The sequence below is a fragment of the Rattus norvegicus genome, chromosome 14, assembly GCF_021556685.1.
Source record: "Rattus norvegicus strain SHRSP/BbbUtx chromosome 14, alternate assembly SHRSP_T2T, whole genome shotgun sequence".
NCBI lineage: Eukaryota > Metazoa > Chordata > Mammalia > Rodentia > Muridae > Rattus > Rattus norvegicus.
In genome coordinates, this window is record NC_141547.1 from 41,894,868 (window position 1) to 41,910,339 (window position 15,472).

Here is a 15,472-nt window from a genome sequence, read left to right on the forward strand (position 1 = left end):
ACATGGAACCAACTGTAATTTATTTCTGATTAGTATCTCTCCCAGCATGAGCCTTGAACTCTCTGGTTCCAGCTACCCAGTAAAATCAGGGCTTTAGAAGTCCAGCATGGGCTGGACTCTGCTCACACTCCCAACAACCCAGTGAAATCATGACTCAATAAACTGTAACTCATCAATCAGATTTATATGCTAAATTCTCAATCTACAATAAATATATCCACACAATAAATTCACAACCAATTGATAAGGATATAAACTGCCCACCTAGATATGATAAATTTGCCTACAGAAATCCATCCCTTAAGAAATATACATAACTACCTTGGCAAATCAAGACCACCTGGATCTGGGTCATCTTCTCTATCTCCACCTTGATTCTCCTTCTCCTTCCCCTTCTCTCCTGCCCTACAAAAGCTTTGTCCCACCTTAGTTTTTTTTTTTTTCTGTCCAATCATGGCCCTGACCTAACTTGTGCCAGCCCTTACCTGCATATAGACATCAACCTACATTCAATTTATCAGAATAGGAAAAAGTATATGGTGTAGGCTTAACATGTTCTGTATTCAGGTTCGTTTGCTGACAGGCTAGATTGTCAGAGAGTTTTTGTGACAGGGTCCCATGTCACAGAGAGTTTCCTTGAACTTCTGACTCTCCTTCCTCTACTTCCACAATGCTGGGGTCACAGGCATGCACCACTGTTATTGGCTAAATGAGGCTTCCTGGGAAGTTTTTCTCTGGTCATATTTTCATTGCTGGACAAGCAATAGCTCTTACCACGGTGCTGAGAGCGTGCTTTGAAAATCTTAAAGTATGCAAGGAAAAAGACCATCCCCGTTTGCCTTTGTGTTTCCTGCTCAAACCCTAAGCACAGTGCTGCCTAAGAGAGTTAAAAGTCACCAACAAGCTTTGTCTAGGGCACTTTTGACTTAGTTGTTTTCTTGCGACCAATAAGATACATATGGGCTGCAGAGTTGGCTCTGATGTTAAGAGCACTTGTTCTTCCAGAGGACCCTGGTTCAATTCCCAACATCCACATGGTAGCTTACAACCATCTATAATTCCTGTCCAAGGGTATCAGGTGCTCTCTTCTGATTTCCAAAGGCACCAGACATGCAAGTGGTGCATGGACATGCATTCAGGCAAAACACTCATAGCCATAAAATAACATAACTCTAACATAATTCGGGCTAGAGAGATGGCTGAGTGGTTAAGAGCACTTGTTCTTCCAGAGAACCTAAGTTTGATTTCTAGCTCTGAACTCTTTGTAACTCTAATCTCAAAGGATCCAAATCCCTCTTCTGGCCTCTGTGGGCATCAGGCATGAATGTGGCACACAGATAGACATATAGGCAAAAACACCTACACACATACATAAAATGAAATAAAAACAAACCACTGTTAAAGCTGCGTGTGGGGGCTGGGGATTTAGCTCAGTGGTAGAGCGCTTACCTAGGAAGCGCAAGGCCCTGGGTTCGGTCCCCAGCTCCGAAAAAAAGAACCAAAAAAAAAAAAAAAAAAAAAGCTGCTGCGTTCTATCTCCTCAAGTCTGGTATTTGGACTGGAGGTAGCACACACCTGTGACTCCAGCAGCTGAGAGAGAAGCTGGGGCGAGATTACTGGGAACCTGAATTCTCAGCCAGCCTTGACTATATAATAGGTTTAAACAAGCATGGATTTTGTAAGTGAATATCAGGTCAGCCTGGATTACACATTAAGACCCGTCTCGAGAAGCCAACCCGGGAACTAGAGAGATTGCTTAGCGGTTAAGAGCACTGTCTGTTTTCCCAGGGGACCTGAGTTCAATCCACAGCAGCCACATAGTGACTCACAACCATTTATAGTGTGATCTTGATGCCCTCTTCTGGCATGTAGGTGTATGTGCAGCTAGGATACTCCTATACATTAAAAAAAGAAAACAAAGCAAAAAACAAAAAGCAAACCCACCCAGAAACGTAAAACCAAACTGTTTTGTGATCCAAGAATGTACTTGTTGACATCATCTTAATGTAAGGTGGTGTTTTCTCTCTTACTGATGACTTTGTAGACCTCACATGCACCCAGAGCAAACTTGTGGAACCCAGTAGGCTAGCAAGTGCATCACCCTCATGGGTTTCATCCTGTGCTCCTCGAGTTCATTTCTTGGGAGCTTCACTCTGACATTTCCTGGTACACAGGGGAGGAAGACGGGTTCTGATTCATTATGTTTACTAGTGCTCTAGCTGGGATTTGAAATTTTATAGTCTAAACAAGAGTTAGAATTATGTCTTGCGGAGTTACTGGCTTGGAAACTATTTTCATAAGAAATCATATTTCATTTGATTAAAATAAAGACGGAAGATTCAAGCTCAAGGAAAACTCATTTGTCTCCTAAGAACAGCATTTCTGATAGTCAAAAAAAATTAGAGGAGGAAAAATCAATTCAAGCTAATCTACTAGCTTGTCAGAAAGGGCTGCTCTCTGCAAAATATATTCTCGTTCTTTGTCCAGGTTAATTTTAAATGTCTCAAGGGATGGCGCACTCTTTACATCTCTTTGAAGTCTTTTTAAAAAAAAAATCTTATTGAAGCCACTAAGAATGTTTTCTAATATGAAACCCTCATGTTAAATACCATTTATATACTATTTCTTTTAATCACACTTTGTTTCCTATGCTAATGCCATTTTCTAAGTGAATTCAGTTTTTAGATATCAGTTATTTCTGCCAAGTGATATTCCCATTCTCTCTCTCTCTCTCTCTCTCTCTCTCTCTCTCTCTCTCTCTCTCTCTCACACACACACACACACAGAGACACAGACACACACACAGAGACACAGACACACACAGAGACACACACACATACACAGACACACACAGACACACACAAACACACACACGTACACACAGACACAGACACACACAGACACACACACAAACAGACACACACACAGACACACAGACATACACACAGACACAGACACACACACATACACACAGCTTTCCACAATTGCTTTTTCATCTATAACGATCTTCCTCTTTCCCTCTTGTAAAAATATTTACTTATCCAGTAAATCAATGTGGGTACTGGGATCTAAACCTTGGTCCTGTGCAAAAGCAACCAATGCTTTTAACTGCTGAGCCGTCTCCAGCCCTAGCTTCTTAAAAAACAAACCAACAGCAAAGGAGCCGGGGATGATGACACACTGTAATTCTAGCACTCAGGATGCTGAAGCAGGAAGATCTGCCTGTCTGGGAGATAGAAAGAGAATGTGTCATTACTCCCACCTCTCCCCGAAAAGGCTAAATAAAAGAACATCCTATAAACAAATAAATGAGACAACCCAATAAAACGCACCCCAGAAGATCTCCCCATCTTTTCTTTTCCTTCTCAGACTCTGTGATGAGGCCCCTTAGGGTGTAGGATATTCATCAGGACAAACAGACCAGGACTATCAGTTCTTTCTTTGATCAAGGAGACTCAATTCCTTAGCAAACCACTAATTCATTTCTTGCCCGTCTCTGCTATAAGGCATTTTACTCTTACAAAGATTCTTACTTCTTTTAAAATACCTCCTCTCCCAACACTCTGCCTCAGAGTCTCCCTTTCTTTTTAGTTATGTTTGCACAAATTTAAAATTGAGCAGTTTTCTAGGCTACACGGCATGATTTGTACCTATTAAATACAAAGATGCTTTTCCCCCATTGACAGGATTCGGATTCTCGCCCTTATCTGGGTAGAGGATTAACCATGAGACACGGTGCACATTGGTGCTCTGGACTGAATTCTCTGCTGTCTGTTGATAAGGGAGGGGAGGCACCCAGAAGGGTAAGGAGATAGTTTGTAGCCAGGGATAGAGACTGCCCTGAGCGGAATGTAAATTCTTTTCAGCCGGAGTCTGTTCATTAATATGCTGGCTCCTACATTAACAGCTCCCGGTGACCTGGCACGTGCTGCTGTCTGCTTTTGTGCACATTTAATTGAATCTCTACTAATTCTTGCATAGAGCCATATATTACCATTGTTTAGAAAACAGGGGATTTTAATGGAATTTACTAAATGTGTTTTTCAATAATAAAAAAATCTACAAAAGAATCTGATTCGTTTTCTCTTCTTACCGGAGTCGATTGGGTTTTAAAACAAAAGTAAAATCAAACAAAAACAGCTGAGCAACGACAAAGTAAAAAAAAGAAAGAAAAAACCAAAAATGAAAAAAAAAAACAAAATCAAAACCAAAACAAACAAACAAACACACAAAAAAACCCTGTGTGGTGGATTCCCTGGGAAAGGGGCCATATGTGATTTCTCACAGGAAGTAATGTCTTATGGAGAAGGGCTTATGCTGAAGAAACTCTTCTGTCCCCAGTAGCTCAGTAACCTTGTATGGCAGCACTCCTCTCTGACATAAAATTGTGATTGCCTATTTGAGGAAACACTACTAGAAAGTGAGATTCAGTTGAGTTTGTGTTTACGTTATGTCCTGTGTATAGTACTTTAAAATGTAATTTCCTTTAAAAAGGGTTGCATTATCTGTTTGTTTATTTTTTTTATGTGTATGTATAAATGCTCACACATGCTGTGGGGGCACATATGGAGGTCAGAGGACAGCTTGCAAGAGTTGGTTTTCTCTATTGTGTGTGTCTTAAGGGTCAAACTCAGGTTGTCAGCCTTGGCAGCGAGCAACCTTACCAACTGAACCACTCACCTGCCCTAGTTTTCCTTTGTCGTTCTTTCAGGCATCGAGTCAGGTGCGTAGTATCTTTTACGCTTTGAAACTGGAAAGAGGGGTTTACACAGCCCCAGAGAATGGTGCAGCATGGATGGATTGCATGCTACAGAAACATTTGACATACTCCAGAGTCAAACTGTGAGCGGCTGACTGGCATGGTGGGTCCAGGGAGGAATCGGCCTGTGAAGAAAATGACTTTGAAAAGTGGACAAGGTGCAGGAGGTAGGAGTAGGCCCTGGGCAAAGCAGAGAGTGCATCCCAGCCTCAGGGAATAGCACAGGAGAGGCCTGTTGACGTGTGCAAGTATGTGACCTGCTTGCCCACGGGCGATAAAAAAGGGCAAAGTATTATGGGTGAGTGAATGGAAGAGAGGATGAGACATTCCTTTCTCCACTGAATGGATGAGTTCTGAATAGATGTCCCCACCTACCAATTCTGAAGCGAGTCATATATTACCCTATATTAGTCTGTGTTGATGGTGAGCTGTCTGACAGCCAGCCTTCCCATACATTTTATTGGGGGTACACACTAATGACAGTGAGTTCCTTTCACTTGTATGCAAGAGATGACTCACACGATGGAGAATTTAATCTTACTAGTTTGTTATTTATATGCCCTAAATTTTGTTCAATAAAAATGAAACACTCCTGTTATAAAAACACTTATTTTAATGTGAAAGTCTCATGAAATGTGAGCAACATTAAAAATAGTATTTACTAGGTGTATGTGTGAATGCGTGTGCCATATGGCTCATGTGTGAAAGTAATAGGGTGTCCGTTCTTCTTTTCATCATGGTCTTGGGGACTGGTAATCAGACTTGGTCATAAACACCCCTGTCCATTGACTCGTCTTGCTAGCCCTGAAATATAATTTTTAAATTAAAATTTAAGGTGAGATCAGAGAAAGGCTGAGATGGATAACAGGTCCCAGTAGCAGTGATTTTAAAGTGTCCTTTTGAGTCCTTCCCTCTCAGAGTCATGAGAAGGGTCTCGCCTTAGGTGATGACCAGAGAAGAAAACCAAGTTTGAGAGAAGTTAAGCCATTTGCCCAGAAAGGCCCATGGGAGGGCATGGTTCAGTCAAGGGTTTCAGCCTGGATCACTGAGCACAGCACATCCATTTTGTGAGCTTTGCAGTTGCCTGCCCTTAAAGAGCTTTTCTAGAAGATATGATACTTGAACTGACATGGCAGTGAGTGGGGTTCTGTTCAATGAAGATGTGTGAGCTTGGTTCAGCCTGAGAAGGATGCGGTAAGAGCAGACGGGGGAAAAGCCATTTGTACACCAGGGATGCGCACAGGCAGGCTGGCGACTAGAAAGTGGTAGAGGCTGGGGAGAGTGGTACAGGGTGGGTACCAGAGGAGGCCAAAATGTGCATTTGAGACAGGAGTTGGCCATGTGAGTAGCAAAGATTTAAGATTTTATCCTAAAGCAACATGAAATCAAGAGGTGGGTTAAAGGAGAATGATGTCACCAGTGTCCTTATTCTACCAGGATCTCTCTGGAAGCTTGAGGGAGGAGCTTGATTGGAGATTGGTGGGCATCACCAAGGTCAGTTAGCAGGATAGTAAGATGGGGGCAGGCACAGAGGCCTAGATCTGAGAGGCAGCCTGGACGTGAGAGCACATGGGAGCACGTGGGAGCACGTGGTGCTTGGTGACTTCTGTGCTTTAGGAGGCGGGAAGATGTGAAGGTGATTGAGATTTGTGCTTTAGAAACCCGAGTGTTGAAGTTATGAACTGAAAAGGGAGCAGAGGAAAAGAGGTCATCCTACAGGAGGCCTCCTAGAAGCCGTCCACAGGATTTCATTAGTCCTCAACAGACCCGTGAGGAACTGAGTCAGATTATACAGGTTTAAAAAGAACTCCCCACCCAAAAGAAGAAAAACATTCAACAACAAAAAATACATGAAGTCCTGTGAGGCCTTACACAGCTAGTGAGAGCAGCTGTGTCCTCTCTTCAGACACACCGGAAGAGGGAACTGAATCCCATTACAGGTGTTGGAACTACAAAATAAAGCCTCCAAAGCCGACCCTTCCCCAGACTTTGCTCGGTGCTCTGATGACAATTTTTTTTAATAAAAAATTTATTTATTTATTGTATATAAGTACACTGTCGCTGACTTCAGACACACTGGAAGAAGGCATTGGATCCCATTACAGATGGTTGTGAGCCATTATTTGGTTTCTGGGAATTGAACTCAGGACCTCTGGAAGTGCATTTGGTGCTCTCAACCGCTGAGACATCTCACCCGCCCTTCTGATGACAATCTTAATGTAGGAAAATAAGAGTGAAGCTCAGGGGCTAGGCAGAGCATGCAGACATGGTCTCGGAGGAATGCAGCAAGCAGAGAGAGGAGGGCCTGCACTGCTGGAAGACAAGCCACCGAGGTCCATGGCATTTCCACTCCACTGGAGGTGGTGATGGTTTCTATGTCCTTTGTCCAATACAGTCCTCATTTCTTGAGGCTATTTGGCGCTTGAGATGGGGCTAGTGAAACCGAAGAACTGAAATGTGGGATCTGATAAATTATGATCACACAACTTTAATGCCAACATTTGGGAGGCAGAGGCAGGTAGAACTCTCTGAGGACAGCATGGTCTTTAAAAAGAGCAGGGGGTGGGTGGGCTATTACCATATTGAACAGTTTCAGAGCCACTAGTTAGGCACAGAGTGGCTGCTGAAGAGGCCTGACTGTCATTCTGAGAAATCAGTACAAAACACTTCTTTTCAGACTTACTTATTTATATGTGAATACACTGCCACTCTCTCCTGACACACCAGAAGAGGGCACTGAATCCCATTATAGGTGTTGGGAATTGAACTCAGAACCCCTGGAAAAGCAGTCAATGCTCTTATCCACTGTGCCATCTCTCCAGCCCTCAAAACATTTCTTGATGACACACAAAACCCTTTTGCCATTTGACTGACACACTTAGTGCCTAGTGTTAGGCTATCTTAGAAGTGGGTCAATTGATTGTTGGTCAGGGATGCTCAAAGTTTAATGGACTTCCTAAGAAGAAACAAGTAACAGGGTCTACTTTGTTGCCACTGGTTTGAATTTTTAACTTTTGAATTCAAAACCAGCAGTGGTGGTGTTTGCCATAATACAGCACTGGTTTGAGTGGATTGGTAATCCACTCCTGACTGAGACAGGAGTTTCCTAGCCAGTGCTACCCAGGTTTGCTTTTGTTCTTTTTGACAGTGAAGTCCAGGCTAGTCTTGAATTCACGGTCTTCCTGCCTCAGCCTCCGTGGTGCTGTGGGAATGCTGGCCGGTGATATGACAGTAGACTGATTGTCTTCTTTAAGGAAGCCATTGACACCTCTGGGGTATGAAGAAGTAAATACTCATGGAATCTAAAGACTTGGTGTAGCGTTGGTTTTACAACGTTCTTGTAAGTGTTCTTTCCACTAAAATTCCTCGAAACACTCACACTTCCACCTGGTAGGACTTTTGACCTCATGGGAATTGACGGGAGGTAATTTTTAATGTGTTGTACCCAGTGTTGACTTCATACTTAACAAAAACTAGTGCTCAGGATACTCTTGGAATAGTTCATTTCTGAAGAAAACAGTTCATGTGTGCGTCAGCACTAAGGGGAAAACCCACTCACAATAGCCATCAAAATTGCATGAGGTGGTAAAATGAGAAAGGATTTTCTTTGTGATCTTAAACGATGAGGTACAGGGAAGCCAATTACTTATTTATAACATGAGTGTGCACTGGCAGGCTTTCTCCAGCCCAGCTAAGGTGCGGTTGCCTACTTAGCTGGCCAGGGCACCTGGCAATCCATTCCACCTTAAACGTCCCTTTCAGGAAGAGAGAAGAAATTGTGGGTAGGGTGCAGGAAGGAAGCAAAGTAGAGTTCAAAGCCAGCGTTCCAGTTCCGCCAGTCCTCCCTGGAAATAACTACGGGAATTTCCTCCAGCAGCTGCAGGATGCTCCGTAGCCGGCCCCTCACTATAGGGACATCCAAGTATTCAGAAGGCTGGGAGGTGACTTCCCGACTCCTCCTGCAGGCCGCTAGGGGCAAGAGCCTACGAAGCAGGCGACCCGGCTGGGAGGCCGAAGCGGGAGCAGGCGCGGAAGCGTTTCGGCGGTGATCCTGGATACCCTGGGGCTTTCCGGAAGGGTGATTGCATCAGGTGTGGAGCAGGGCGCCGCCTCCGCCCAACCTGGAGCCCACCGCGCCTGCGCGCCCCGCCCCGCCGCCACGGCGGACTCCAGCACGGGTTTTCCTGCGTATCTAAGGAGACCGCCTGGAGGGGGCAGGCGCGGTTCGACCCGGGAGCCCGGGAGAATCGGGTGATAGGGTAGGCTCTGGACGTTGGCGGGCAAGGAGATCAAGGTGGAAGGGGACTTGGTGTAGTAGCCTGCTGAGATCACTGCAATGAAAGACATGCAGGGTGGGCTTGGATTCATTTCCTCCTCTGTGTGGGCGTGAAGGACACAGTAGCCGGTGTCTCAAGGCCCTCTACAGTTTTTTCCCCTCAATATTTTTTCCCTGGTTTTTGACTGTCGACGGTTCACAGCTCGTTAAGTCTTGGGATGCAGAGGCTCAGTTCCAAGAATGAACTTGCATAGATTTATGGAAAATTTTCTGTAGTAGTACTGTTGGCCTTCTGCAGAGTCTGAGGGAAATATTGATCATAGAAAAGGCTATAGGATAAAAGATTCCTCCAACACATGGCGTTCTGCCCATTCCCAACAACCCATCTCTTTTACATGTCAACACCTTGTGTATGGAGATGGTGAAGATGGCATTTTATAGAAACTATTCAGTGCATGTCAGTCATTGCTGGACCGTAAACACCATGAAGGCAGGGACTGGGATTTTAAATTTGCTTGTACTCCCAGGTCTAGTAAGGGGAACTTGTGGAGCCTCAATAAACTCATGCCCATCTCCACTAGGGAGGATGAATCTGAGTTTATTATCTGAGGGAGGAGTGCGTTGGAAAAGGGTCATTACTTAGTAGTTACAGTTATTTTCAGAATTACCTTTTTAAAGGAGGTAGTAGGTAGCATTGTCTCTGTATTAGACATTAGAGTCCTCATGACTAGTCCTCAGATGGCAGCCACATCAGCACCTGGGAATTTGTTACTTACAGGAGCTTGTGCAATACAGCACAACCACTCATTCGGCCCGGGGAAAGGGACCTAGCATGCTACTTCAGCAACCTTTCTCAGTTGAGTGTGACCTAGGCATCAGTTTAACTCCCTCTGGCTTGGTGAAGAAACAGTTAAGGCCCTCCAGGTGCCTTCAATAAATCCACTACTTCCTGGCTAACAAACAGGTAGCAAGTAGATTATGTTTTTCCTTTTCGCAGATGTATTTCTTGCTTGGCGTTATCTCGCTGTGATTTTCCAGTGCAGGAATGTTCGTGTGTGGCATATGTCTGGGCGTTGGGGATGAGGAGGCAGAAGGCAGAAGTTTCACCTTTTAACGTCCAGTTAGCCAGGAAGGCTGTAGGCAGCTTCATCTTGTGATAATTTTCCATTCTAAAGGAACGCAGACGTGTGACAGAAGAGTTCCCCAAACTGCCTTTTGGTGCAGACAGACGCTAGGCCACCTGGAGGGGATACCCGGGCTGTCCCGCACCCCCAGCCTCTGGGTGTCACCCTGGCGCCCCCTGCCTCTCTGTTGTGCCAAAGCCGGGCCGCCTCCACCTGCAGGGGTCGCCCTGGGAGCGCGGCCCGCCCCCTTCCGCCGCGGCCTCCGCCCCCGGCCCCGCCTTGCTGGGTTCGCCCGGCTTCGCCAGGCCCCTCCAAGCCTTTCCTCGCGCAGCCGCCGCCAAAGCCTGGAGAAGTGGAATCTCGCCGCCGCTGCTCCCTGCGCGGGCCTCGCGGAGCCGCACTGGGCATGCTCAGTCGCCGGAGCCAGTGCTGCTCTAAGTAGGAAGCTCGCGTGCTGCAGCCCGCAGCTGATCCGGGCGCTCAGCGGGCTGCGAAACCTAGGACCCGGGTTCAGAGCCGATCGATCGCCACGCAGCGCTGGTGAGCCCCGCTTCCTTCCATGCCTTCAGCCGGGGAATCTGAGGAATGACCCGGAGTGCGCCGCCGGAGCAGGGCAGCCGGCGAGCCTGGCTGCTTGTGCCCTCGCGGCTGCTGCTCGGTTTCTGGCGGTCACCGCCGGTCGCTCAGCCGCAGCCGCAGCTGCAGCAGCTGCCGCCGCATCTGCAGCGGGCGCCTGCTGCGGAGTCCCGCTCGCCCCACGCCGCAGGGCCGGTGCTCTGGCTGCGGGCTCGCCCCGTCACTCCCATTACTCCCTCACTCCCACCCGGAGCTTGGGCTCGGCAGGGCCGGGCGAGGACACGGGGCTATGCCCGGGCGGAGACTGCGGAGGGCAAAGTGCGGGTGGGCGCGGGCGACCGGTAGCGCACGCCCCCTTGCCCTGGGGCCGGCCTGCCCGCCCGGCGGCGCGCTCTTGCTGGAGACTCTGAAACCTATCCAGCGTCTCCTGGGGTGCAGAGAGCCCAGCTACCCAGAGAGGAGGAGGGGGCAAAGTTGTACCCTCTGCAACGTTGAGAGCGTTTTAACTAGAAAATGGCTGTGTACTGAGGGCCCGATCAGGGAAGCCGGTCATCGGGATCCCGAACGCCCCACTGCTGCCCGCTGGGAGGAATGGTGGCTCAGACGCCAGAAATGACATTTGTGCGACGAAAACTAGCTGGGCGGAGGGAGGGATGCGGAGTCCCGTAGAAACAATGATAGGTGGTCTCTCCATTGATGAAGAGGTCTGAAAACAGGAGGTCAAGCTCAAAAGGCCAAGGGAGTGTGGGACTTAAAGAAAAAAGCTGGATAAATCAGATGGAAAATTGGAACCGTTCTGTAGCAAGATTCTGCACAGCCACGACTGTCCCGATCGCTTGCGGATGGAGTGGATGGCTGGAGAGGGTTCACATAGAGAGAATTAGGTCAGTGTCTAAAACCCAATGAGCTCTTAGAGGGGGCAGTTTTAAAAAGTCCTGTCACTGGCTTTGCCTTGTGCCCGGTGTCTTAAATGAAAGTCATAAAGGGGCATCATAAAATGATAACAGCAATATCATTTGATATCAAGAAATAAGAAACTTGGTGAGGCTGGCCCTTTTTGTTATTTGTTTTATCATTTTACCAATTTAAGAATAAATTATGACCGCTTATCTGTTGTTTTAGGATTTGGTACCTTAAATCTTATTTTCTTTCTCATCATGATATTACAGAAAGGGCCATGGTAGTAGTACCTGAATCCTTGTGGCTGACCTTATGAAAACAGGGCTCTTGAGGGGGGCATTTCTTTATGAACTTAGGAACAGGCTTTGTCTTGTTTCCGTTTGAAAGAAAAATTTGGGTTTCTTAGAATTTGGAGAATCTTAGAAATGGAATCTGTTTGGTAAGATAGTATTTGTCCTGAGGATGGGGACCCCTATCCCCCCAGGCAGGCAGAAATGTGGTGGGAACAAGGGTAGTGGAGTGGGGAGTGGTCTCATCTGTGGAGTGTGGGTGTGGGGGATGTCACAGGTGCAAGATGTCTGCCACTGTCCTTTTGAACTTGATGCGTTCGATTGGTAGATGCCTTCAGAAAGTTCTCAGGAGAACACCATGTACCACACTTACTCAGAGCCTTTGAGAAACGACTCAGGTTGGGACCCTATTCTGGTGTAAGTGGGACAGCTGTTCTCTTATACTGTTACTTCTTCCCCAAATGGATACTTTAAACTATTCAACTTTAAGGAGTGGGGGCAGAATCCTGCCATCTGAAACTTCCTAAAGAAGTGGTTGAAAAGCTTGAGGAGCTGCAGTGTAACAGAGTAATGCGTTACATTAGCTTTAGTAATATGAACACAGACTACAACATTATCTAGGAAAAGACAAGTGTTACAAGAACACGTGTGCAAACAATATTTTAGAACAGTTATTTCGTATGTCATGTTTCTATTTTTCTGAGGGCTTTTCCTGCCAGAGGAGAAACAGCAAACAAATATTGGATTCTTTTGCTGTTAGAACAGGAATCAACACTTGAAACCCTTCCCGTGATGATTAGAATTGCGTTCTGTTGCTTTCCCTGATTAGTGGATATCTAAATTTATCTAAGGAAAATGGAACCTTAAATATCTTCCTATCCACAACTTTAAAATAGACAATGCCTTTGTGATATAATACGTCAAGTATTCCAGAGACATATCTACAGTATTTGATGAGACCAACAGCTACTCACTATGTTCACAAGGCTCTTAGGATGAGCTTTAGAAAAATGTTGTATTAAGTTATTACTGATTATGTGGGTGATACTTTCCTTGCCTGAGTTAAGAAAACTAGGATTTGATCAATGGCTTTTTCCTGACAAAACTGACATGCTCTTTCCATATAGTGTCTTTTCCTGTATGTGATGTATGTGGGCCTGCATGCATATGTGCATGCACTTGTCATATGCACGTGTGATGGTCAAAGGATCCTGCTAACCTTCACCTTTTTTGAGACCAAGTTTCGTCTTTATTGTTGACTCCTGTGCATACCAGGCTAACCGGCCTTGAGAGCCTCAGAGGATAATCCGTCTTTATCTTGTGGAGGGAATACTGTATTATCATGCCTGGCTTTAATGAAGGGCTAGGAGAGTTAAATCAGGCCCTCACCTTTGCAGGGCAAGTACTTTGCCAACCGAGCCATCGCTTTAGCTCCTCCTGTATCCTTTGCCGATGGTATCTTGACATAAATGCCACCCATCCAAGAAAACCCCTCTAAGACATGGAGACCTTGGACCCACTAGCAATCTCCCTGTGAAGTTTTTTTCTCATAGGAGGAGAATATTTCAGTGTGTTACTGTTATTCCCTAGGCATTCTCTTCTGAGACATCTTTGATTTGTTGTTTAGGATTAGGTCTGAGTAGAACAGTGTGCCGTGACCAACCGGTTAGCCTCCATCCATGTTTGAAAGCCTGCTTTAAACCCCGTTTATTTATTTTCAGCAGCGCTGTAGCATTAGCAAATCTAGGGATGATAAGTCAGAACTGCCCATTTTAAAGTGTCATTGGTGCACATTGTGCATGATGACGCGTGTTGGTGGTGTTCTGTAGTGTAATGGCTTGTCCGAGGCAGAGTGGCAGGCTTCATGATTAAGGGTCTGGTAGGATTTGATAGAAAGCAGTGACTCTAAAGGCTTTGCTTCTGTGTCCTGCTCCTCTGGGAACCCAGCTCACTCTGTGTCCTGGAGAAGTCAGTTCACATCTTGGAATCTTGGTTACCCCATTTGTTGAATGAGATTTGCAGGAGGATTTGCCTCTGGTTGGTTTACTGAGTCCTTGGCCTGGTGCAGAGGCCTGTAATACAGCCTATGATTCAGGGAGGGAGGAGTTCATTCAGCACATGGGTAAGGCCGGATTTGTACATCTCAGAGCCTGTCCTACCCTGGTTTTGTCTTACACCCTTCCTTCTTCGTCAGTTCTGCCTCCCATTGAGTTTTCCTTTGACTACAAAATAATTGTCACCGATGGACTCTGTACCTGTGTTCTTCTGGGTAGGTAGGCTGTACAGTGGATTATGCTTGGCTGTCAGACTTTGGAAATTTTTTAGCATCTTCTGAAGAGAGATTTTCTGCTTTTGTGCTACCAGCTTATGTAGGAGATGCTACGGGTTGCAGAGGAGGCCTTCCGTGTCTCCGTTGCTGGGCTCCATCTTGTAGAATTCTGGCTGAGCCTTCCTATACTTTATCCTTCGCCTTCTGCCCTTAGTAAGGGGTGCAGCCCTCGGCCTTAGGAATTGATTGCTGCTGTCATTTGATGTGAGCGTCTTCCAGGGCCGTGCAGGAGCAGATGTACCAGTGACGGGACTGAGGGCACAGGTGGCCTGTCCCATTCTGGGTTCTGCTGTGCTCGTGTTGCCTTCAGGATGCTCACAAAGCTCAGTAAGTAAGACCGGAGAAGGTGGCCAGAGTTACTGCACCACTTAAGTGACAGTGAGGACAGTGAGGTCAGGACCTCTGGCCTCTGGCCTGCAGGATTCTGAAACCCCACAAGGAGCAAGCCTAGAATTGCAAACATGGGAAGAGGGTGGGTGGTAAGAAGGGAAAAGTTGGGGAGAGGAGATAAGTCATCACCATGCGGTCAAGACTAGGGAGCCTGGATCTAGTTAAAGGCATAGGAGGTCAGCACGATGACCAACTCACTTATTAGCTAAGCAACTAACGACAAAAAGATACAGACAGAACAAAACAGAAAAAGAACTAAAGGGGGGGGAGGCAATGTATGATTTCCTGGTATATAAGATGTATATAATGCATGAGTTCACAGAGACAAAGGAGAGAGAACATAGAGCAGAACAATGGGGTAGAAATAGGCCTGAAATGTTTTCTTCATGTTAATGACTTGAGAATGGTAGGAAGTTTAACCATTGCACCCTTTTCCTCCTGTGGATACTGCAGGATTTTTCCTGCGGGGCAGTACCTGAAGTTTCCAAACTTGAGCTATATTGGCAAGCCTACTTCAGGAGTGCTTGGAGTGGGAGGAAGTGTGGCTTTGTTATTTTTAGTTGACTAAAAAAAAATGCAGTCTTTTGAACTGAGCTAGGAGGAGTGTGCGTTTGGAGGATGCAACTGGACCAAGGTTTTGCGGAGTTCTGAAGAGGAAGGGCGAGTTCCTTTGCTGGGGACGGAAGGCTCGGCCTTTCGATGGAATGGGATGTAGCATGTCCAATCCACCACCCTAGGAAAAACATCTTAATGTGTAGGCATTGCAAAAGCCAATGGTTTGTGTATATGCAGAGCACAGTGCAGGCCCTGAGGGCTGAGAGTCTCTCA

The 15,472-nt window shown here is 46.2% G+C and overlaps 1 protein-coding gene across 40 annotated transcripts in view; it reads left to right on the plus strand.

Annotated features, from left to right (window-relative positions):
* Positions 1 to 15,472, plus strand: part of Apbb2 (amyloid beta precursor protein binding family B member 2) — a 382,955-nt gene that overhangs the window by 52,705 nt on the left and 314,778 nt on the right. For 32 of the 40 annotated variants that reach the window (XR_015636591.1, XR_015636588.1, XR_015636594.1 and 29 more), the window contains exon 1: positions 10,572 to 10,699. The exons of 7 other annotated variants lie outside the window; for them this stretch is intronic. The gene's annotated coding sequence lies outside the window, so the exon portion shown is untranslated. 40 annotated transcript variants of the gene reach the window in all.